Consider the following 25,835-nt stretch of genomic DNA (forward strand, 5'->3'; position numbering starts at 1 on the left):
GCACCTCGTTTCACTCCAGGTGTTTCTGTAACATCGCTGTATGCAATTTTCTTCCTGTGTTTTGTCTCCATCTCCCTCTGCTCTCCTTTTGTTTCCCCTCACCCCCAACTGGTCGCAGCAGATGGCTGCCCCTCCCCGAACCTGTTTTTTCTTGAGGTTTCTTCCTGTTGAAAGGGATTGTTTTTTCCACTACCGATTTTGCAGTTTAGGCTACATCATATTAAGAACATATGCAAACATATCAGTTCCTGTTGAAAGGAAGGCATTTTCCATTGCTTATTGTGATTTTATCACCAATATCATTCGTTCTGTACCTCGCTGCATGGGACAACTGTTGTTGTGATTTGGAGCAATGTAAATAAAACTGAATGGAAAAATGATAAACTACTACTAGTGGTAATTAGTGTTATTGCTCCCAATAGAATGCAAGACCAAGCCAAAAATAAAGATTCTTTCCTCCGTTTCCTTTCCATTTTATTGCAAACATACAAACCCAATTTTAAGAATGCTGAGATGGCAGCAACATATCTCAAAAGCACGGGGATGAGAACAAAAAACAAAAAAAAAAACAAAAAAAAAAACCTAGAGACGTGGTACTAACAAGAAACAGCTGGAGGAACACTTTGTAACCAATTAAACTAAGTTAACTGGCAACAGGACCGTAACATGACTGTGTATAAAAAGCATCTCAGAGAGGAAGACTTTCCTCAGAATTCGAGATGGGCAGAGGTTCAGTCTGCAATTTTGCAAACCAATTTCAGAATCATGGTCCTCAATGTGAAATTGCAAAGACTTTGAATATCTGGTCATCAACGTCACACAGCATCAGCGTTCTGAGGTTCTGTTGAAATCTGTGTGCGAGGGAGAAGGCCAAAGTCATTATTGGATCCCTATGAGCTGAGGGCCATCAGAGAACACTGCATTAAAGACAGACGTGATTCTGACATGAAATCATGGCATGGGCTCAGGAGGTTAAAGCTCTGTCATGTAAAGAAGAAGCCAATATGTGAAAGTGACTTGCATCTCTGATGGTACATTAATGAAATTGAATTGGGAGCTTGCACATCTGGAAAGGTAGCATTAATACTTTAGAGGTTTAAGAGCAACATGTAGGCCCATCCATGGAATGTTGTTTTAGGGAATGACTTTCCATATCCAAGCAAGAAACTGTTCAACTCTGTCCATTTCAAAAATGACAAATATGAAAGACCCAGGACCAGCTAGAATCCTAAGACAAAGAGGCACAGGGAACATGGCCCTGTCCCAACTCTGAGAGGTATTACTGCCATCAAATTCTAAACAAGTTAATATTTTTCTTAAGGTAGGTCAATTATCTCAGTTTAATCTGCCAGATAACAACATTAAATATACTTCAACATGGCTCCAAAACCACAACATTAAGTTGAGATTTACACTGGAGTCCACGTAAGGTTTTACGTATTTTTTATTTTAAATTACTCCACACCTTTAGTTTAAAAAAAAAAAAAAGAAAAGAAAAAGAAAGAAAAGACACTTGCCTTCATACAACATGATGGCAAGTGGTGACATCTCCCCTAGCCAGCCTTACTTTATCCACTCTGTAGACAGTTGGCAATTAAATCTTGGCAACACCCAGAGACTCTTTCACGAGTACAAGCTGAAGAGGACTTAAACAGTTCCCGTCAAAAGGGTCACTCCAAGAGCCCCAAATAGAACTTCTGGACTCGCCCAAATTTGAAAACCACTGGAGAAAGCAAGCCATCACATGTGCTTTCCAACAGGGAAAAGGTACTTATTTGTTAAAATTCTAATGAAACAATAAGCAACCCTGCACAGAATACTCAGTTGCTAAAGTGCATCATGCAGAGCAAAAACCCCATTTTAAGTGCACCATGCCAAATATACATGGATACTCCAACATGAGTATGCCACAAGTTGCAATAATGGACAATCGTAACATCATGAGCACAAGAACCACAAACTGAAAGGATTAAACAAACAAAATTACTACCACACAACCAAAAATAACCACTAATCCCAACCAGAAGGGATCTTTTGTCCCCACAAAACAAAGTCACATACAAAATGACCCCATAACACAACAAGTTGCTGTTCACAAATGAGAACTATACCCACATAATTATCACAAGGTCGGCTCAGCACCGCAGTTAATGCCGTCACGTGGCCAGCAACATTCACAAGTCATCCACCACAAGTAGGCCGACATCGCCACAACACTGAAGGTCACTGCACAAAACACTCACCTTCTCATTAGTCATCTATAAACACTGCTGCAGATGTACGCACGCACGCTTACCTGACACAACCAGTGGGCCATAACTAGTAAGGGATCTCAAACGGTTCAATTCAGTGTTACTGGTTTAACACACCAAAACAGCTTCTTCCCCAAACACTGCTGACCTCAGTCCGACAGTAACTATGAAGAAACCACCATGTGCAATATTCTTCTGCCTAATTCCACGTCCTACCCATCAGGACATAGCGCCTAATGTACGTCTTATAATATGTAGATTACACACGTTCAGTTTAAGTGTGCAATATTCTTACATCCCAGTGTTACTAGATGGGTAGGCATGGTATAAATGTTTAAACATTTTAATTCACATCAGGAAATTTTATTTAAATAGTGTATGTCATATTAAGGGCGACCGTGGCTCAGGGGGTTGGGAATCGCATCTGTAACCGGAAGGTCGCTGGTTTGATCCCCGGGCTCTCTGTCCTGGTCGTTGTGTCCTTGGGCAAGACACTTTACCCTACTTGCCTACTGGTGTTGGCCAGAGGGGCCGATGGCGCGATATGGCAGCCTCGCTTCTGTCAGTCTGCCCCAGGGCAGCTGTGGCTACAACTGTAGCTTGCCTCCACCAGTGTATGAATGTGAGAGTGAATGAATAGTGGAATTGTAAAGCGCTTTGGGTGCCTTGAAAAGTGCTATATAAATCCAATCCATTATTATTATTATTATAATATTTCAGTATGTTTATGTTATTTTAGATTATTGCATCACACAAGGGAGTATTGCTTTAATTTTGCTGTGCTTGCATAATGGCAAAGCATCTTGAATCTTGAACTTTGAGCAACTTTCAGCATAACCCAAAGAAAACTGTGCATACCTGGTTTTCAATAGCGTGCCAGCCCTAAGGCACGTTTCAATGCTAAACTCAAACAGACCTATCACAGATGTCATTCACTGCCAAACTCCAAAGTATAACCACCACCTGAGGCAAGCTCCAAACACAAACTAAAACAAAACAAAATAAGAAACAAGTACTTCAGCGGAAGGGCAGCACAGACACCCAGCTGAAACTCTAAAGACAGTCTGCTCAGTCGCAGTGAACGCCTTAAGTAAACCATCACTCACCCCACCAAGACAACTGCTGATATTTAATCTCTTCTAAAGACTATTGATTGAGTTATGACCCTGCAGGAAAGCTACAAAATAAAGGAGAGTTTGTTGGAACATAAATGTTATTTTAAATCCTGTAATAACCCCAACTAAAAACAGCCCACACAGCATGAAGCCAAAAAGAAAAACCCTCAAATGTGCCTCAGGCATGCCTTTATCCACACTACGACAGGTGTAGACAATTGACAATTAAGCCATGGCAACCACTAGAGACTCTTGAACTGTCAACAGATAAACAATTACAATGGGCTCTTAACAGAAAGTGTACAAACAATAATCCAAAAACATGAACCAAGTACTATAGTAGGCCTGCAGATAGGGAACAAAAACTGTAACAAACACAAGCAGGAAGACAGGACTATTTATACAGAGTGCTGGTGAGGGAATGACTGATGACGTTACGTCCCATAATTAGTAACAACATACAGGTAAAGCGGTGGTACGGTGGTTAGCACTGTTGCCTCACAGCATGAAGGTCCTGAGTTTGCGTGGGATCCTCCCAGGTACTCCAGCTTCCTTCCACAGTCCAAAGACATGCACTTAGTGGGGATAGGGTAATTAGAAACTCAGCACGGTTGTCTTTATGTGTTAACTGGAGGTAACCAGAAGGCAGATACTAAATGCAAACACTCACGTTAATACAGAGAGGAAAACAATGGAACAGAGAGAAAACAAAACATATGAGGAATCCAAACAGAGAATCATATAAACAGGTATCCATAACTCGGGAAAAACTAGACAGGAACCAAAGATGATATAGTATATTAAGAAAAGAATTCAAAGTACTAAGATAACAACCAAAACAGAAACTAACAGAGTCTAAAGCTCAGACTTTGGAGAAATGGAATAAAAGCTTCCAGGCTGTGTGTCATTCCAAGCTGTATTCTCATGTTTCACTTTAGTTTTGTTCTATATTGGATGAAATCTTGATTTCAAAATTTGTGTGTTACTAATTTTTATGTTAACAACCGACATCCCAAACCCTTTAATATTTTTCTTTTTTTTTTTTTTTACATATCTTTGCGAAGTCTCTACATAAATGTAAAATGCACCCTGTTAGTGAAGCTAATTAATTCTGTGTGTACCCTGTTGTTTTATTCTCTGACCAGTAGATGTCACCAGCTTACTGAAAAATGTGCGAGGGAGTTCCTTTGGCTTTTATTTTATGAAAACCACATATCACATGGCGTGTCTGGCTGCATGCTGTTGTTGTGCTTTCCTTACTAAAATACTGGAACGTATACTTTTTTTATGTGATACAAGGAGGGGACTAATATCACACCAGCCTCAGACTAGAAGAGATGAATGTGTGTTATTTATAGCAGTTATTGGACCCAAATTCTTTTCCCATCCCTGCAGTCACAAAGATAAGCTCGGGGTGGTCAGATTCCCCACAGGGTGAGCCTGGACTGAGCGGGCTGGGTCTGTGTGTGTTTCTGCCTTTTTTCACTCTTTCCTGAACAACATCTCCCCCATGCAGAGTTAACTGGAGAGACTGTCAAAAGAAAAAGAAGAAAAAGTCTGGGTTGCTGTTGTTTTTGGAGAGGTGTTAGGAACATATTCAGTGACTGTGCCATATCAGTGTTTAGTAATTAAGAATGACATCACATTAAAAAAAAACAACTCTCTTGCTTTAGTGTGCCAGAAAGATAATTTGTAGCCTCTAGCTAAATCTCATGTTACTCTGTGTGTAAACATATAAATAAACACATACAAGCAGAGGACATAATGTGAAATGGTGCTTTTTATTGCTTTATAAATACACGTCAATTACAATTGAAAAAAACTCTTTGACATGTGACTTACAACTAAATGGATCATGTTTTTTTCACTACTGATTTTGCAGTTTAGGCTACATCATATTAAGAAAATATGCAAACATATCAGTTGCATTTATTTCATACACTAATATTTGTATTCTATGTATTACACCATATTAATGGAAACTCATAACAACACATTGTTACGTTTTACTATAAAATTGTGCCCCAGGGATTGGTGCAATATCCCATAACAGTCATAATAAAACCTTAACTGCTTTACAAGTGTAAAGATCGGTGGTGGGGGGATTATGGTGTGTGGCTTTCAGGAGTTGGGCTCGGCCCCTCAGTTCCAGTGGAAAGGAACTGTTAATGCTTCAGCACACCAAGACATTTTGGACAATTTCGTGCTCTGAACTTTGTGGGAACAATTTGGAGATGGCCCGCTGTTCCAAAATGACTGCACACCAGTGCAAGAAGCAAGGTCCATAAATACAATACAATACAAAGCAATTTTATTTATATAGCACTTTTAAAAAATCAGAGGTGTGCCAAAGTGCTTCACAGAATCAAAAGACATAGAAGAGCGAGCTTGATGTGGAAGAACTTGACTCACAGAATCCTGACCTTAACCTGACAGAACACCTTTGGGGTGAAATAGAGCCAAGACTGCAAGCCAGGTCTTCTCATCTGTGTCTGTGGAAATCTTTTCCCAGAAGAGATGAAGCTGTTATAGTGGAACATTAAAACCTATGGATTAAGAATGGTATATTTACAGCATATGAAAGTACATGATAAAGTGGGATTCATTGGTGCATTATAAAAGGAAAATGCAAACTTTACTACGTTTAAGCATGAATGCCCATCCTTGACCTTAGAGAGAGTCTCATTCAAAAAACAATGCTAACAATATGACAAGTTCTGGTATGGTCTCATAATGTGGCTTTTTTGGGATAAATATCTCAAACTGCTATTTATAAAGTCAACAATCAACTGTTATTGTACACTTACATTTAGGTATTTTGGTTATAACTTAACAGGCTGTCAAAAACACAATCATAATTATTGAATTTCTTTTTTATTCAGTAATATCCTGTCATATTTTGAAATCACAGACATTTGTGGGCACTTTACTTTTACTCTCTACATTTTGTCTAGTTTTGTTTGCTTTTCCAATTTTCTGCCTCACCTGTCCATAATCAAAGTATATTATCATCCCAGTATATGTTTAATTACCTTGCCAGTTGCCTTGTTGCATTTTGTAGATATCCAGGAAATTTCTCATATTTTTTGTAGTTCAAGTCTGTTTCTTTTCCTAATGTATGACCTATCCTATCTACCTACAGCCTTTCTTTAGCACAGGGGTGTCAAACATAAGGACTGGGGGCCAGAATCAGCCTGGTGAAGACTCCAATCTGGCCCACCGGATGACTTTGGAAAGTAAAAGTGGACATATACATTTCTGACTTTTAACTGTGTTTTAAAAAGTTTTTCCTATTGATAGAAAACTCCCCCATGGCTATGCACAATACACCAAAGTAATTTAAATATAGATTTCTGTAATTTTACACACATTTACCTTTTCTAATCTAAGCTCAAAGAGACATAGATATTGTCGAAATTGCACTAGATGTGTAGTTAAACTTCTTGAGCTTGGGAGCTAATATAGAAAAAAAAAGTTATAAAGCTACATGTTTTAAAGACTCTTGTCCCTCCTCCTTTTTATAATGTTCAGAAAAGTGAGCAGTACGCATTAACAAGTTTACATAAAGTCTGTTTTCATTTATAAAAGAAATATTGTGATTCCTCTGGTTTCGGTCCTCAACGTAGCCTAAAGATTCTCAGGAATTCTCAGGGAACACATTTCTAAGAAGGTAACGGATTGTGCTTGTCAGCTACTGGAAAAGACATCGATCAAGCAGCCATGCAATACCTCATCTCTGTCCTTCTAGTGACCACAGAGAAGGCCTTCATAATTAACGAGGGTCAAGATTCTCTGACCTGTGTGCACAAGCAATGAAATCCATTGAGCTGACACTTTGTTAATCATTGTCCACAAAAACAGTTTGACCTGCTACTGGTGTCTAAGCAACAACTCTGCTATGAAGGTATCACTCTCCTCTCATGTTCTGGCCATTACATGCTCGACATTTTTGTGCAAAATATACCTCAGACTAGTAATAAACACATATAGAGCAATATACTGTGATGTTTTATCATCATAATTTAATTATGTTGCCAAATTCTTCAGTAAAGAATTTAATTATGTTTTGTATATTCTGTTTGTAAGACAGGGGCTGGTGAACTAATGAATAACATGTCCAGCAGCCTGTCATTTTGCCTCTCGTGCTCTGCCTTTGATTTCCACCTGGGTTCTGTTTTTACACAGCAAGTCTGTAATCTAAATGCAGACTATGTACAGCCCTGCGCTGTGATCCCACGACACATCAAAGCACCTGTTTTGATTAATAAAATCTAAACATGTGACCTTTCCTTCTGTTTGAGAAATGAGACGAAGCGGTTGCTTAGGTGCATGTTAAAAGCACAAAATGTCTATCCAGAAAAAAAAAACCTGTTGGCTGTATTAAAGTTTATTAATTTTTTAAAACATGTGATGTTTTTGGTGAAGTCATAGTTACTGCATTTCACTCATGTAGCAGTGGCAACAGAGAGAAGGTCACATTACTGAAAGGTCTCTGTATGAAACGTGTGACTCATAATGAATGTCTTAAACCTCCACCCTTATAAAAATGAAAATTTTGTACTGTAGTTTTTGGATCTTTCTCCAAGTAAAAAATAAACACATTGGGTCTGGGTGCGGAGCTCACGGGCACGTCACTGCAACCCCCCCTGGCTTCTGCTCCGCGGCTGCTGAGTGACCCCTCATCTGGGGCTCCCCTCAGCTCTTTCCGGGACAGTGGCGCGGCTGCCCCTCTGTTGGTCTTCCTTGGTCTCCTTTGCTCTTGGGGCCTCTGGATGTCTGGAACCTTGATCTCCTGCTTCATGCCCTGGAGGACGGGGCTGTGGCCCCCCACACCCTCTAGCAGATCATTACATGAAGGAACCTTTTAAATACAAGCGCGTTCATGCTCACAGGTGTACACATGGGTGCTTACACACACGGGTGCTTACACACACAAACTACACCCTTTTTGGCTGCTACCTCAAAGCACACTGTGCGCTGTCGATATTACGTGCCGCACAATAATATTTAATATTTGGTATTTACTGTTATATTCACATAGATCATCGTGATGATGTTGTTTATTATATTGCTCTCTTTTTCTTTGCTTATTTTCTCTTTTTTCTTTCCCAACAGGTGATCCAGGTGATCGATGTATGTAGTTTCTGTCTGTTTGTTTTGCTGGTTTTTGGTTTTTGCCCTTTATCACTGTCCCTCTTCCCCGCTCTTTTTCTTTCCCTCTTTCTTTGTCCCTTTTCTTTTCCCCAGTCAATATATATATATATATATATATATTTTTTTTTTTTTAATTGATATTTGGTAATTGTACAAAAGGAGGAAGTCTGTGCTGTAATTTTACCAAATACTAATTAGCAGCTGTTCATTTATGTACACAGTCTCTGAATGCATCTTGCTAACTAAGAATGCTCATATTAGCTGATAGGCTCTAGTCCCAATATGCCCGTGTTCTCCTTTTTATACAGTCTGTGGTTAATGAAGCAATGCACGTTCCCAGAGTGGTTTTAGAGCTTAAACCAGCTGAGCTACCCTCTATCACACAGTACATCTTGATTATCACCATATTAATTATTTGTAGTTTGTTTAGCTCATTGTCACCTACAAACATACTCAGCTTGTCAAGTCAGAACGGTCCCAACCAACCAGTCTAACTGGACTTTTTTTTTTTTTTACCAAAAACACATCCAGATTCTTCATCTTTTTAATTTTTCTGTGGCAAACTATTTTTGTTGTGTTGTTGTGTACTATGTATTTGAGAATTTTTTTTAAATAATAAATTGATCATTACTACTATTAAGCTGTCCAGACCAGTTTTATTATTTTGATATCAAATTAATGCTGCTTCTTTATTTAATTTAGTTTAGTTTTACTTTAGTTTAATGTTATATTTCTTTAAGAAAATCCCACCTTAACATAATGATTTTATAAGTAATCAAATTCCACTCATTCAACGATCTGAACTAAATAAATTCTGTTGCAACTAGGAAACAATAACTTACAGTCGGTCAACTGGCCTAAGAAATTTGCTGACAGCTGAGACTAAAAGTAGACAATAGACATGCTGCCCACAATCTATGTGAAGGAAATTTGTTTGGTAACACAGAACATGAGTAACAGAAAAAAAGTTAGTTATGCAAGCCTTGTCTGGAAGAATGTGAATGCTTTATTTTCCAGATTTTGTGTACTAGCATTTTTTTTTTTAGATCAACCTGTTTGAATAGATTGATTGATCTCTGGGGGGTGATTAAAGAACACAATGGTAAATAGAAATATGCGTTACTTTCATGGACAACAGAAGGAGAACAATGGAGCAGGAAGACAGAGGCTTGTATGTAACTGAGGCAAATATGCTGCCACTCTGACAGACCCTCTTCTCATTTAACTCTCATCAGAGAGCTGAAAGAACTTCCTGTGTTTGAGACTCTTTCAAGTCGGCTCCACTTAGAAGCAGCACATCTGGTTTGTTATGTTACCATTAACCAATTGAAGTCTAATTCAGCCAAGAAAAGAAAGAAATCTGTATCCCTCATTTGTTAACATGAACACTTCTGTCAGATTATTGACTTTCTAAACATTTTGTAAAGCCTGTTTCGTTTACACTAGCATGCAAGCAAGAATCTCTGTACCGGGTTGAGGAAAGGCCAGGGTGTCAGGTGGAGGGAAGGCAGCTGTGGACACAATTGTCCAGATCATAACAGAAAACAGGACTTGGTTCCTGCTGGAAAAACACAAGTTGTTTAGTCATTAAGAAAGGGAGTATGAGTCTTCTTGGCATGATTCCCGAACAATGCGGGATCTTAATGTTTTTTAAGCTAAAGAATATGACAGATTGGATATCATTAGGAATTCTTGTGCTGAATTCTGTGGCATGAGCTTAAATGCTGAAGGAGAAGCTGAGGGATTTCCAAGAAAGAGCAAAGTGGTGCTTGAAAAATAATGTTTCATGGCGTTGAGATTTTGGAGCGAAGTCAGTGTGAAGTCGCTCTTCAGAAGGGTGCCAGCGAACAAAGACCTTCATATGCATCTGCAGCTCATATCTCTGCATTTTTCAGACCCCTTACTGACATCCCTCCAACTCTGTCTTTGCCTGAGGTATCCATACATGTGGCACACAAAAGATATAAAAGTCTTTGATGTTGTCGCTCTTCACAGACCCCTGCACTCCAGTGAGATCCATTTATCCTTTTTTTGTTCATCTCCCAAGCAGCTCGGGGTGAATAAATAACTGTATGCTGAAACTGATTTGCAAAAATAAGAAAGAAAAAGCCTTTCTTCACAAACTTCTATGTAAAAAGACCATCAGAATAAGGCATGATCACAGCCTGATACAAAATGCTCTGGTCTCTATAGGTAATATACTACTTCATAACAAATCTAGGGGATAAATATTTTTTAGCTATTTAATTTTTTTAAGGCTTCAAGTTACAGATGTATCCACTTTGACTGGCAGTTGGCTTTACCTAGATCACAGGTGTCAAACTTCAGGCCTTGATGGCTGCTGTCCTGCTGGTTTCCCAACTAACCTGCCCTTGTAGCTTCTTATTGGCAAAGCACACCTGATCCAGGTAATCAGTAGCAGGTAGGGCAGGGATATCTCAAAAACAAGTAGGATGCTGGCACTCAAGGACTGGAGTTTGACACCCCTGACTAGACGCTGTAGGGTTCACCTCTCCTAATAGAGATCTCTGGCCATCTCACCTGCATTTGTGGTTTTGGTTTTGTACAAATTGCATTGCCCTGTTTCATGTTTCCAATACAAAATATAGAAAATCTTGGGTTGTGCACATATTCTGTGGATATGCTCCTAATTTTGCAGTCCTTATAGTAAGATGTCTGTTTTCTGAATTTCTAAGTTGAGGTCCTAGTTGTTCAAAGTCTCTAATGAAGCTCAGTTATTATTTTCTCAGTCTAGACTCTGACTGCAGACCCTGTCCCCCTGTCCCCCTATCCCTGGCTCATGGCCAGCGTTTCGTAGGAATGCTTCTTCATGGTTGGCATTTTGTAATGAGATTCACAGTGTATGCTAGGTGAGGAATTTGAGCTATGTTCACCATATCTAAAACAACTGTCTCTCCAAAACCAGTCAGAACTTGATGTACTCAGCGCTATGTGAAGGAGTCATCATTTCCTGTAACGAGTTCCTCTGTCATCCATCTATGACACAGTCAACAGACCCCTGCATTCTTAAAATCACATGATTGGTGATAAATTGTACCTTAGAGGACATAGTGGGGTGGAAAGGTTTTAGATACTGCAAAGGGGAACTCCAAAAAAGCGTCATTATCAACAGATGCACTAAGCAACAGCAGATATCATTCTTGTTCCAAATGCTAAGCAGTGTGGCGTGGCTGCTAAAGTAAAGGACTAAGACATTTTTGCTATTGTGAAACAGAATAATGCAATAATATGATGTGTTACACAATCACACAGTATTATTATTATATTACAGTATTATCACTATTATTAAATTAAATGAAATTGCATTTCTGATGGAATCTAAAGGATGACTGAAGGGTCAGCTTAAATAGGAAACATGTTTTCTCACAACGCTGGTTTCACGTGTCTGGATTTTGAGATATTTGCCTCTGAGATTTGTAGAATTTTGATTTAATGGATGAAGAAAATAAAAAACAACACAAATCTTACTAGAATCTGAAACAACAACCTGGCCCTCTGAAAACTATTAACACTCTGTTTTGTGAAGCCTGTTGGGAGCTATGGTTTTTGGATGGATTAAAGCAATGGTCTGGTGTTTGAGGAAGTGTGCTCATCTGGTTTCTTGTACTGATAATCTGTAGGATAAATGTGATGCTACTGCTCACAACTGGTTAGCTTGGTTCATAAACATTGGGCTAGTCTGTCTTTGTCGTAATGATAACAGAATCTATTAAAAAGTTATGACTCATTAAATCTCTTTTTAATCAGCTGGAGTTGCCAACAGCCGGTTAAAGCTCAAGGCAACAACTACTTTGCATGAAAACCCAGGAAAACTGTGGCACATGACACAGTAAAATCTGTGAAAATATGGTTTTACTATGAAGGGATTTTTCTTGTTAGACTTTTTCCCCCTACTGTTTTTAACCACATGTTGAATTTTACCATTTATGAAAAACTGACAAAATTACCTGGACATTTTCCATTTTTCCATTGCCCATTTTTCTACTAAAGAAATCCTACAGATAGATGTATCTCAAAACCTCCTCACACTGAAAATAAACAGTAAAAAAATCTTAACTCTGTTGAATAGGTAAAATGACCTTTTAATACGATGATTTATCACTTTATTACAAGGTGCTATTCATTCTATTGGGACATATATTATCCATCAGTATGGGGGTGGACAACATGTTGACAAAAGGCTGCTCATTAGCAGAATTTCCCATTCACACGTTTTCAATTGAAAGGTCAAGCAGTTGCATAATTCCAGAGCTTGGCAAGCTTCAACTGCTTAGATTGGCAAGAGACATGACTTCACAAAGCACTTCATTTTCAGCAGAAATAACACACATAAATTTCTGTGGCTGTGCACCAGCTTCATGAAGCACAAACTATGAAATGTTCCATGTAGTAAAAACAGGAACAAAGACAACGTAATATTTAATACATTGGCGTGTATATTTCAACATAAGGTGTTACAGTAGGTTACCTCTTAAAGATTTGCACAAGCCATTACAGACCAGCAACTCATGCCCAATAGATTTACATATATTACTCCTATTTACAGACATTTAAGTGTTTTTAATATACAACTATGCAACATTTGAATTGATATGTACATACTTTGATACACAGTGCACACATATATACACAATATCTATGTACAATCTTGATTCAATATAGCTTTTTTGTGGGGGTGGGGGGGATTATTTTTAATCCGACAATCATTATGGTGTCACATATCATATTGATTTCCAGGAAGTTGTTTATCTCGAGTGCAAATGAAGCCAAAACTCAGAACCACCAGTGGTGCAGGATGTCTGAGGAAAATCAGGAAGTGTGCTGATGTGTTGTGTGTGGAATGTGTGAGCTTCTTCCCAAGATTTTATGAAAGACATGGGAACAGTTTGTGAGAAGGTGGGCTGACTTATCCAGCAGTGGTCAGTCTCACTTCATCAGAGCCCCCTGCTTTCTATCTGTGAGTGTGTGTGTGTGTGTGTGTGTGTGTGTGTGTGTGTGTGTGTGTGTGTGTGTGTGTGTGTGTGTGTGTGTGTGTGTCTATAAAACTTGAAGGAGATCTCATTTACCAATGCTGAGCAGAAATGAAAGCCATCAAATTTAGGACTGTCTTGTGCAACATGAAACAATTCCTTCAACAAATCATAAAAGTGCACATAACCACAAAAATCTGGCTGATAAATGTAACTCCACATGCTTCCCTTTTTTATTTTATTTTACTTTTTTTTCCCTCAGGTCAAAGCAAAAGGTTCGAATCAGATTTACAAGCCACTAAAATGTGGTTCTAAGAAAAACAGGAAAAACGGAAAGCTAAACACAACGGATGAGGTGACTGCCTTGGTTACTTGGAGACGAGTGGTCTGGAAGAGTTGTTTTCACCATCACTACACACATCTCGGCTGCTATATGGGTTTTATCTTTGTAAACACTTTAACAGGGAAGGGTGTTCGGCAGCACTGCGGGGAGGCACAACAACCTTTGATTCCTGGAAAAAAAGGTTCTCGCTAAAGAAAAAAAAGGAAAAAAAAACACTCAGAAGAACTCATGCAGGAATCTGCAAAACACTGAATATTGAAGATTTATGATTACATTCAATAGAACAATTTAAAGCCTGTGCATGCTTTTTTCTCATTATTTATCTAACGTTTCTGCTGAGGTTATCTAAAGAAAGAAAGAAGATGTATGCACATTCCCTAATGTGTCCATATTTTCTGCTTCTGTGAACCTCGCAACACCCTGTTTCATGTTTTTTTTTTCAAACTAAAAAAAAGCTTGGTTTTCTGTATAATTTTAAGACATTGCAGTTCCTGTCATTCATGCCATTTGGTGCCACTGTCAAACATGTGTTTACTCTGCTTGAATAGAGGGCTTGGAGGAATTATCCAGCTCTCTCCAGTAGCCGGTACTACCTGTTGGGCTCCGATTGGTCATCTTAGTCAGCAAAGTCGTTCTGCGGAGGCTACTGTCTGAGTCTTCTTTCTTGAAGTCGGTGTTGATTTTGCGGCAACACGAGAAGCACTGCACAAAATCCTGGAGGAGGTGGCCACTGAAGATCATGTATATCCACGGGTTACAGCAGCTGTTGAGACTGGCAAGGAGTGCAGACAGAGACACTGCTGTGTTCTCTGAATCTGGAGAACAGAGAGAGGAAGGAGGGAAAGGATGATTAATTCGCAAAACATCTGGTACAGGCTGTAGAAATGCCTGTTTAACTCAGTGCCTCTGGTGTCTAAATGCTGCCTAAATGTGCCAGACTCTGAAAGTTACAAAGGTGTGCCAAAGTTAGAAGAAATCTCTGTTACAGATCCAACTAGTTTTAAGACTTTTGGAATAAAATGTAATTTTCATAATATAAGCAAAAGGCGGTAATCCACCTCCTCAAACACTGACACTTAGTCAGATAGATTTAAGTATAAATTCCTTCTCTCTTCCTACATCTGAAACACTTTGATTGGAGGATAATGTGATCTGTTGGTGTCTTCACTGTCACAGAGTTCCTCACACCAGTAACAAAGGAAGCGACGATAAATTAATCAAAGGAGCTTGCAAAGAAAACTGAGAACCTTCACAGACATGACGATAAATTAACGCATTTAAAAAATGACAGGATCTGTTTTCACTGCAGCCACGGTCATTTTCTAAGCCAAGACAAGAAATTTTGGTGCCTAAAATTATAAGGAAAAAAACTATAATGAAGACGAGGAAAGCTATAAACAGTGGTCCAACTCAGGGAGGAGTTTGTTTCATCAGCTGCCAATATAGTAGGCCCATACAGTTTATTTAGTGCCATGACATGAGTTTATAGAGCTATATAAATGATTGTTGTTGTTTTTTTACCTGCAATCATTTGCAGGTTGATGACATATATAACAACAACAACAGCAACAACAACAAAACCTACGATGGTGCCTTTTTAGAACTTCCCCAAATTTCTACAAATTTGAGTTATATTGCACTTTATGTTGCACTTTATGATAGGGCAGAAAAATACTAGAAACCAGAATTTGAAAATGTGTAAATGTGAATCATCTGTAGATTTCCTGTAAAATTTACTCTCACTGAGAGCTTTGGGCCCAATTTTTGTGGGCTTTGGCCTTCCAGCTAACTACCACAATATCTGACTTTATCATCTAATTGCAGTTGTCATTGTTTGTGTTTGAGTTGTTGGAATTATCCATCTCACTAGGACTTCAAAAACTTTATTTCAAAACAAAAGAGATAATAATGAAAAGTGATACAGCTAACCTAAGAATTTTACACGTAAATTTTTATTCTTAGCATTCACCCCACACACACCTACCCATCCCAACACCGTCACCAAAAGTTAACAATTGAATTCAGCCAAGAACGGAATGAACTTATCAGCTAGCCAGCAATAATTAATTCTACTGATCCACAGTCAGACTGATAAACTTTGAACAAAAGTCTGAAATATTTTTCTGTGAATTCACTTTTTAAAAAACAGGTTAAAATACTTCGAGTAAGGCAAAGTAGAGCATTTGATAATTAGTGCAATAATATAGTATTGCTGTATTAGTACCATATAAATTGTATAAAACAGGTTCGGCTAATGTGACTTAAAACTTTGGTTAAAAAAAGATGTAATCTGATTTTAGACAAGAGGAGATAAAAGGGAAACACCTTGTGGACAGGACAAAATATGTTGCTTGCACATAATTTATACTAGTGGCGTGGTTTTAAAGCGCCATAACATTTCACCACTTAACGTCTCAAAATGCAGATGTAGGGTTTTTTCCTTCCTAAATCTCCCTGGAAAATTCTCCAAATGGACACGTACGGAACATAAGATTTCATTTATTTGGTGAAATGTAGTTGTGGGTGTGCATGTGAGCGCGTGTGCGTGAAAGGTTTGACACTGTATACGTTTTAGATTAGTATGTTTACACGTTTTGTTTTTGTTTGTCAAATAAGTTCGTGCGTAAAGGCGCGCAATTCGGGGATTTTTTTCCCTTGCGCAACGCGATTCTTAAGTTTCTGTTCATTTTCTCCCCCTGCAATTCTCAACATTTTTAGAACGATTAAAAGTGTGACATTTAATAAGTATTTTGTTCATTTATAAGCACTCACCATCCCACTGGAAGTTTTCATCCCACACAGACCACATCTGCACGATGAAAAACGGTGCCCAGCAAACAATGTACGCCAAAACGATCACAAAAGTCATTTTAACGGTTCTCAGTTTGGCTCTTGAGATAGTTGTAACGCTGCTGACCGAGTTCTTTCCAATCAGTCCATTCCTGCTTGCCGCACCAGCCGTCGTTTTTCTTTTCTTGTATTTAATATTCTTCCAAATACTGTGGCAGATAAACCCGTAGCACATCATGAGAAGGACCACGGGCACCAGAAAGATGCCCACGGTTATCCAGGTGATGTACGCCCTGGCGCCCCAGGGCTCGATAAAGCGCGCCCAGCAGTCGTAGACGCCCGAACCGTTCTGGATCTCGCTCAGGGAGAAGATGAAGTACTGTGAACAGCTGAGCACCAGGCTACATATCCACGTGGAGATGATCATGATGTACGAGCGTCGTGTGGACTGCTGTAGGGTTTTCAGAGGGTGGCAGATGGCAATGTAACGATCCAGGGTCATCATCACCATCATATAGGTGGACGCAAACATTCCCATCACCTGGAGGTGCTTCACAATCCTGCAGAGAAAGTCTGGGCCGTAGAAGCGGAAGGTGATTTCCCAGCACAGCTGTGGCAGCACCTGGAAGAAAGCAACCACCAGATCGGCCAGGCTCAGGTGTTTGATGAAAAGGTGCATTCGCGACATCTTCTTCTTTGTGTTGTACATGGCCAGCAGGACGCTTACGTTCCCAATGACAGCAACCACGAAGGTGATGCTCAGAACCATTATCTCTATTTGTGCCACCTCCTCGTTCCTTGCAAACGGATCTGATCCGTTATGCTGGTCGGTGCCGTTTCCAGACGTTCCCATCATTAGGTCAGTGGTGACAGTGAACACCAAAGTCTGGTTCTCTTCGTTCAGGAGCATACGTTTGTCAGGAGCGTACATGGCACTGCCCCTCTGTGCGCCCTAGCAAGACTTAGTGCCAGAGGGGCTGCAAAGTGCCTCTCCAATCCGTATATGGAGCTACCTGGCGCCCGTAGAGAGAAACTCGTTGCTTTGTGAATTGTGTCTCCTGTCAGCGCTTTTTAAACTCGAGTCAAATTTCAGACTGCGTGCGCAAAGCAGGATGCACTGCAAAAACATGAGGCACCTAATGATTAATTTATATTGCGGCAAGCACACATTAATTCAAATAAAATGTAAAAATAAATGCAAAATGAACATAGACATCAATGAGGGATACTTTTCAGTGAAGGTGTACCCAACGCAATCTAAAGTGTTCAAATATGCGAAACGTGCGTTTTCTTGAAACTGTGTTTGAATATCAGCATAAATATAATCAAGCCAAAAATGATCCGTGCTGCGTTTCCGATTCCTTGTCTTGCTTTGGAGACAAAAAGTTTAAAATGTGACTTCCACAACATTATGGCTAAAAAAAAAACATTTTTTTGCAGTGCAGAGCTAAGCCCTTCCCGATGCTTTACACAACATCCACATCACCACAACTCCGCGTAGGTATTGTTTATTAGGAACTTTTGTGGGTATTAAAAAGTCACAAAATGTGCTGAAAATGTAAAGTGTTTAAAGTACAATGAACTGAGTAACACAATTTTTATTTACAATTTTTTTTCATACACTTTATGAATATTTGAGGTCCAATAAGAAAAGACAGTCCCACCCAACAGTTCACAAATAACATTTAAATGCTTTTCCCCCCAGCATAATAAGCTTTGCAGAGGAATTGTTATAAGGTAACTGTAGCTGAACCTGCAAACATTCGGGGCTCTAAATGTGTTGCTGTGATGTTGCTTTAATAGGAATGTGTTGGGCAACAGGCTGGAATGTTGTTTTTGTTAAAGCCCAGATAAAAACCACATGTAGCCCAGATGAAAAATATCATACTTATTCTCTTTATATTAACTGTCCACATCAACAAGCGTCGTATTTCCTATGACCATTGAATGCACCTCTCAGTTCACCCCACGTGAGGGCACCTAGCTCAGCAACCAATCAGAGCCTACCCAGGCCGCATTGACCCTGTCAGCCAGGAAGTGAGGTGGAGGTGCATGGTGTCCCGGGTTTTTCTTATCTCAGCAAGAGGAGTGGAGGCATCTGCTACTCAAACCGAGAAATCCACAGACAAAAGAGAGGAAAACTCAGGATTGAGAGGAAGGAAAGCCAGCCTACTTACCTGCTGGAAGTCCGGAGTCGAGTGGCTGGATGAAGGAGAGAGGCAACGTCGGTAAGACGAGTGTTATTCTGATGGAAAAAACTTGTAGAGACTTACCGTCGCGATCATGCTAATGCTAGCTCGGTGTCTCACAGGCTAACCACTCACCTTTCATCCGGAGAGCTGCTGCAATTCCAACGCCAGTGTGTGTTGGGCTTTTGTGAAACAGAGCAACGGTGAGCAACATGTTCTTAGCTGCTCTAAAGCTAAATTTTGTCAGTTCACTGTGAGTTTAAAGTAATCTAGAGGGTAATTTTTAGTGCATTTCTCTCTCACGAATAGGCCTATAGTGTGGAGAATCAGAATCAGAATACTTTATTGATCCCTGGGGGAAATTATTTTTTGTTACAGTGCTCCATTTTAAACCAACATTAAGACAAGACAGACAATACGCTAACTAAGAATAGTACAATATATACATATACATACATACATACATACATACATAAGTCACTTATAAATAAATATTTGGAAAAGAAACGTGTAGTTGTAGCAGCAAACAGTGTGTTAAGTGGATGCGTTGTACAGGGAGATGGCCACAGGCAGGAATGATTTCCTGTGTCGTTCAGTGGTGCTTTTCGGTAATCTCAGTCTCTCACTGAACGAGCTCCTGTGACTGACCAACATGTCATGGAGTGGGTGGGAGGTGTTATCCAACATTGTCTTTATCTTGGACAGCATCCGCCTCTCCGACACCACCTTGAGGGAGTCCAGCTCCATCCCAGAATCAGAATCAGAATCAGAATGGGTTTATTGCCAGATGTTGAGGTTTACAACATTAGGAATTTGCTGCGGTGCTTCAGTGCAAACAATAAGAATTAAAGTGCTATGTAGAAAGAAAGACATTGCTGGCCTTACGGATCAGTTTATTAAGTCTGTTGGCATCTGCGACCCTCAGCCTGCTCCCCCAGCATGCAACAGCATAGAGGATCGCACTGGCCACCACAGACTCATAGAAAATCCTCAGCATTTTCTGGCAGAGAAATTAAGCACACTGCTTTAATGCCTCTGAACTGAACTCACATGTATATTTTGTTGCTTATTTGCACATAGTTCTGAATTTGTTATGGTGTATTGTATTTTGAGTGTCAATGGTTACTTACCATAAGTATTGTTTAATTAATGTTTACATGAATAGAGAAATATTTGAGCAACTTAGATGTTTAGTTCTCATATTTGATATGCTTGAAAATTGAATGTTGTACAACAGAACTGTGAGATTTGATAAGATTTAAGATGTTGATGCAATGAATATGAGGTGATGCAATATTTTGATTTTGTATTTTAACCTTAAACAATGCATCTGAAACAGACTGATTAGAATGTACATTTTATGACCTGGATTATAGGTCAGGTTTTTTGGAGAGGACGGAAAAGTCCAAGGACCAGGACGATATTCTGGTTGTGATAGATGGCGAGCCAACCACTTTGAGGACGATCTACCCCAAAGAAGATACACACCACACACTCATACATCCCAGTTACATTCACAAGGACCTTTGAAGTTGGCTATCGCCAGCTTAACTCTAAATTCTTAAAGGGCCCCAACGAGTACTTTTATTTTGTTGAGTGTGCACACTATTTATTTTATTTTAGACTTTATCTGTACAAATTGGACAAATACCTGTTATACTTTGTAACAATACAAGAGTGGCTACTCAAAAGTTAACATTGTGTCCAGGTCATTATTGCTGCTCAATACTTTGGCTCCATACGAATTTGGTGTCTTCTGATTCTGGCCAGGGTCTTATTACGAGCCCAAGTAATTATTGCGCTGTAATTCACCTTTATACCTTAAAGTTGGTTACAGGAGTGGCGAGCCAGCCAGGAGCCAATTGATTTGAGCATCAATATTGAGGCAATGACCAGCATGGATTTCATACAAAAGTCTGGTGTCAAAATACCTAATGCGGTTGTTGTCGCTGGGATAACACAGGTATCTGAGAAAGATGAACAGGTCATTGACTTTCTGAAACAGTATGGTAAAATCACAAGAGTCCTTTTTGTTGATGATTCACTGTCCAACTTCTACCAAAACCTGATCGTAGAATACTCTAGCAGTTCAGCCTTAGAAGGTTTAGAACCTCGTTTACCATACACATACACAGCACAAGCTGATCCCAGCGTTGTCTATGAAATTAAAACACTCAGTAGCATGTACACTACCACGGTTGGGAGTAATGTTACAAAAACCTACTTGGCGGAACTCAAGGAACTAGCCAAGCTGAGTGGCAAAGACTACGGTGAGGTGCTGAAGGAGATGATGTGTCAGATTGGGGAGGATGTTGAAGCCATGCGACCTACCACTGAAGAACCTTCTCCCACGTATGTCGAGACCACTGTTGTATCTCCGCCCGCTTCTAAAGAGCGACAGTGTCACACCTCACATTCAGATGTTACACCAAGTGATACTGGTGGCACTGATGATGTTCCCCTCACTAATGGAAGGAGAGCAGCGTCCCTCTCAGTAAGTGACTTGAACCCACCTGACATTCAGAAGGTTGTGGTAGAGCATATCGTACGAAGGCAAGATGTTGTCCCACACATCCAGTCCCAGGTGAGACTCCGTTCCTTCTCCGGTAAGGTTCCCAGACCTAACAATGAAACTGATTATGACACATGGCGCACACAAATTGAACTGCTCCAAAATGATCCCAGCATGTCCCCCCTGCAAATATCCAGAAAGATCCATGAGAGCCTGCTCCCACCAGCAGCTGATATATTTAAGAGTTTGCGGCCTGAGTCACCACCTGTGACTTATTTGCAGCTTCTAGATTCAGCCTTTGGCACTGTAGAAGATGGTGAGGAACTTTTCGCTCAATTCCTGAACACCCTTCAAGATCCAGGTGAGAAGTCATCCACTTACCTTCACCGGCTACAGCTAGCATTAAACAGAGCCACGAAGAGGGGGGGAGTCGCATGTGAAGGAGTGGACAAACATCTACTTAAACAGTTCTGCAGGGGATGTTGGGACAACGACCTACTCAGCGCCCTGCAACTTGAGCAAAAGAAGAGCAGCCCACCCCAATTCTCAGACCTGTTGTTAATGATTCGCTCTGAGGAAGATCGACAGCAAGCAAAAACTAACCGTATGAGAAAACACATTGGCACCACAAAGCAGAGAACTCAGTTACAGTTCCAGGGTGCACATGTTTGTGAACCAGAGGAGAAACATGGGAGTAGCATTGCTGCTATTGAGGATCTGCGAAAGCAGGTGGCGAGTCTGCAAAGTCAACTAACTACATTCATGTCACAGAAAAAAACAAAGTTTGCAAACAGCAAGGACCCTGCAGGGAAGCCGCAGAGTAAGATGTCAAAGCCACATGGTGTAGATGGACGTATGCAAAGACAGACTTCAAAGAGGCAAAGGGGCAGACCCAAGCCCTGGTATTGTTTCAACTGCGGTGAAGATGGACATATCGCTCCATGCTGTGTTGACCCCGCTAACCCCAACCTAGTAGCAGAAAAAAAGAAGCAGTTGGAGGAGAAACAACGCCAGATATGTGAAGACTTATCAAAGTGTCTGAAATGTAACATTCCAACTTCCCCCTTAGTGTGTCTACTGGGCAGCTTAGATAATGTCACTTCAGAAAAGAATATAGCCCATATGATCTTCACTGCCCTATGCATAGCCAAGAAAACAGTCCTCATGAACTGGAAAAATAAAAATAATCTTAATTCTAACCAATATAGAAATTATCTATTAGATTACATTAGTCTTGACACAGCCTCTGCCACCACATTAGATCAATTGCTCTGGGCCCCTTTTATCAGCTCCATCACCTAGTGGGGGTGGGGGGGTCATAGTTTGGTCCCGCCTTCACTGTTGTGATTGGTGAGGGGGTAGGGACAGGCTTAGGGCGTCGGGGGGTTCCCCGGAGGCATCTTCCTTGGGGGGCTCAACCCGGGGTAGCGGTCACGTCCGGTTGGGGGCTCTGTTGGCTCTCAGGTGACTGTTTCCTCGCGGCTGCGTGCAGCGGGGCTAGGGGAGGGTCTGTGCTGACGGACGTGGGTTACTGACCTGGCAACCTGGCTGCCCCTGGGTGGGTCCGGGATGGGCGTGAGGTTCTGGGGGCGCTCCGTCTCTGGGCTGGGGCCCGGGCCGGGCCTCGGGGGCTTGGGTCCTGGTTGGTGTGTTGCCGGGGTTGTGGGCGGGTGGGTGCATGGGGGCCCGGCCCTGGAGCAGGGTGCCCGGCCCTGGAGCAGGGTGCCGCCGGTGCGTCGAGCCGCCTGGGGGGCTCTTCATCTGGTGGGGGGGATGGTCACATCTTGCAGGAACTTTCTTCTCTTCAGGAACTCTCTGCGGGAGGGGGAGATACAGGAGAGGTGGAGGAAGATCTCAGCCTGGGCGTTTACCGTCTTATGTAGTCTGGAAGATGTGTGGATGGTGGGGTGGGTGCAGTTTTCTCTGTGGTGGGGTTGGGTGGACTGTCCAGGGCTCTGTGGAGCCGGAGGGCGCTACTGCACTGGGCCCCGGTCTGATGGGCCTGGGCCCCCTTCCCTGGCGGGTCGCGGAGGGTGGGAGTGCCTACTGGGGTCAGCGGGGGAGCTGGCCCCAGGGAGGGGTTACCTGCCCCTCCCTTCCTTCCCTCCCCATCTCCAGCTGCCTCCCACTTCCCGCTCCTCCACAACCACCCACACATGCAGGGCCTTGGAGTGGGGGTATGTCACCAGGGTGCAGAGGAGGCTACCCCCCCCCCCCCCCTGTCCCCTTCTGGCTGCCTCTGCCTCAATTTTATCCCACAACTTAGACATTCACATTATTCACACTCTCATTACACATACATATAGGATCTTGGGGGTGGGCACAATCACGGAGTCCAATTTACCATCAGGGTGTATACCTCACCCCTGACGTCGTTGCCCACCTCTCAATTTTAAATACACTTAGTCATTGAGGGCTAGCAGGAGGGACTATGCGCTTACCTGCTGCTCCATGGCAGGTAGCTCCATGCCCTCCTGGGTTTTAATTGCACCTTAGAACACATATGCATCAACACTACAATGAGCGGGTGGAGGGAGGTTTGGAGTCTTCTCCCACCCCCATTCTCTGCGGCCTGCTGGAGCGGGAGGGCTAGTAGGAGGAGTTGGCCGTCCGACTGCGGTCTGGGGTGTGGGGCCTCCCTGCTGCTGCGGAGTCGGGGTGGTCTGCCTCTCCCCACCGCAGGGAAAAGGGTAACACCACCTGGGTCTGGGTGCAATTCCCCCCTCCAGGGACAAGGGTACCTAGACCCGGTTTGTAGAGTACGCTTGGGGAGTGTGATTGTGTGTACAGCGTCTCTTTATGTCTGTCTCCACGTTGGTTGAGTGTGGAGTGAGTGCATATGAGAGCATGAGGGTGGGAATGGATGTTTGTGTCTGTGTGTGCCTGTATGTCTGTGTCTATATGTCAGGTTGGGTATCAGACGCCACCTCTCTGGGGACACCTCAGGCCCTCCAAGGTTTGGAGGCCTATCTCCACCCACCACCACTTCCCCTGCCGGTGGCGGACTCCCTCAGGTGTCGGTGTGTTGGTGGTTCTTTGTGTCTGGGGGTGGGCGTCCGGGTACACACCGGCTCACTCCTTGGCGGCCGCTTGTCGGGGCCTGGGGCCTGGGGCTCGCTCGGGCCCCTTTGGAGGTGGGGTGCCCCCGGCCTCTCGGCCTGGGGCTCGGTCACTCAGGCGCAGCTGGGGGCCGGCGGAGCTCACGGGCGCGTCACTGCAACTCCCCCTGACTTCTGCTCCGCGGCTGCTGGGCGAGCCCTCATCTGGGACTCTCCTCAGCTCTTACTGGAACAGTGGCGCGGCTGCCCCTCAGTTGGTCTTCCATGGTCTCTTGTGTTCTGGGGGCCTCTGGATGTCTGGAGTTTTGATCTCCTCCATACCCGCTTCACACCCTGGAGGACGGGGCTGTGGCCCCCCCACACTCCCTAGCAGATCATTACATGGAGAAACCTTTGGAATGCAAGCATGCTGATCCACACAGGTATGCACACATGGGTATTCACAGACGCGGACTAAAGCTTTCTTGGCTGCTACCTCAAAGCACACTGTGCGCTGTCTATCTTGCGTGCTGCACAATATCGTTTATTATTTAGTAAATATTGATATCTATGACTAGCTAGTTTATTGTGATGGTGCTTTGTTTTCTCTATTATTATGTTGCTCTTTGTTGTTTGCTGTCTCCTCTGTTTGTTTTTTTTGTTTGTTTGTTTTTTTTCTCCATACAGGTGACCCAGGAGTTCTTTTTTTTTTTTTTTTTCTCTCTCTTCCCCCCCCTTCTCACCGTCTCTTCTCCCCTTTGGTTTTCTTTCTTTCTCTCCCCCTCTTTCTCTCATTCATTCCCCCTGTCCTATTTATTTAAAAAAAAAAAAAAAAAAAAAAATGACAAAGGATGAACTGAAGCTCTGCCATCACGTAATGTCGCATACTGCTGTTTCTGATGTCATTTAAAAAAAAAAAAAAAAGAAACAACGCCAGTGGGAAGCGCGAGATTGTACAGATTCACCTTTAAACATCTAACAGTTCCTGTTGTGGGACAAACAGGAGCTGAGGAGAGTCAACAACGTCCCTCAGACGTAAACAATGGTGACAAAATCACAGCTGAGGTTAACAAAGTAAGTACCCCAGCAAAGACTGTCAAAGCACAAACATGTTCTGGCTTAAACCATTCAGAGCAGAACCAATCTTTCCAACTCCCTAAACAGTTGATTGGTACCAGAAGTACAGCTCAAGTGACTGTGAGAGGTGAAGAAGTCAACTGTCTTCTTGACTCAGGCTCCCAAGTTACCACTGTTCCTGAGTCATTTTACCAGCAGCACCTTTCAGAGCAAAAGATCAAGCCACTACATGACCTCTTAGAAGTGGAAGGTGCTAATGGCCAGCTAGTGCCTTACTTTGGCTATATAGAAATGACCATAACTTTTCCAAAGGACTTTATAGGTGTTCCAGTAGATGTAAACACACTTGCTTTAATCGTCCCTGACACTTCACA

The 25,835-nt window shown here is 41.8% G+C and overlaps 1 pseudogene; it reads right to left on the bottom strand.

The window, feature by feature from the left end:
• Positions 1-12,616: 12,616 nt before the first annotated feature.
• LOC146704118 (arg8-vasotocin receptor-like) lies at positions 12,617-17,708 on the bottom strand (annotated as a pseudogene).
• Between the last annotated feature and the right edge of the window lie 8,127 nt (positions 17,709-25,835).

This window comes from Copadichromis virginalis, linkage group LG7 (genome assembly GCF_057382275.1).
Source record: "Copadichromis virginalis isolate Kocher_CV1m ecotype Utaka linkage group LG7, C_Virginalis_male_GT1.1, whole genome shotgun sequence".
NCBI lineage: Eukaryota > Metazoa > Chordata > Actinopteri > Cichliformes > Cichlidae > Copadichromis > Copadichromis virginalis.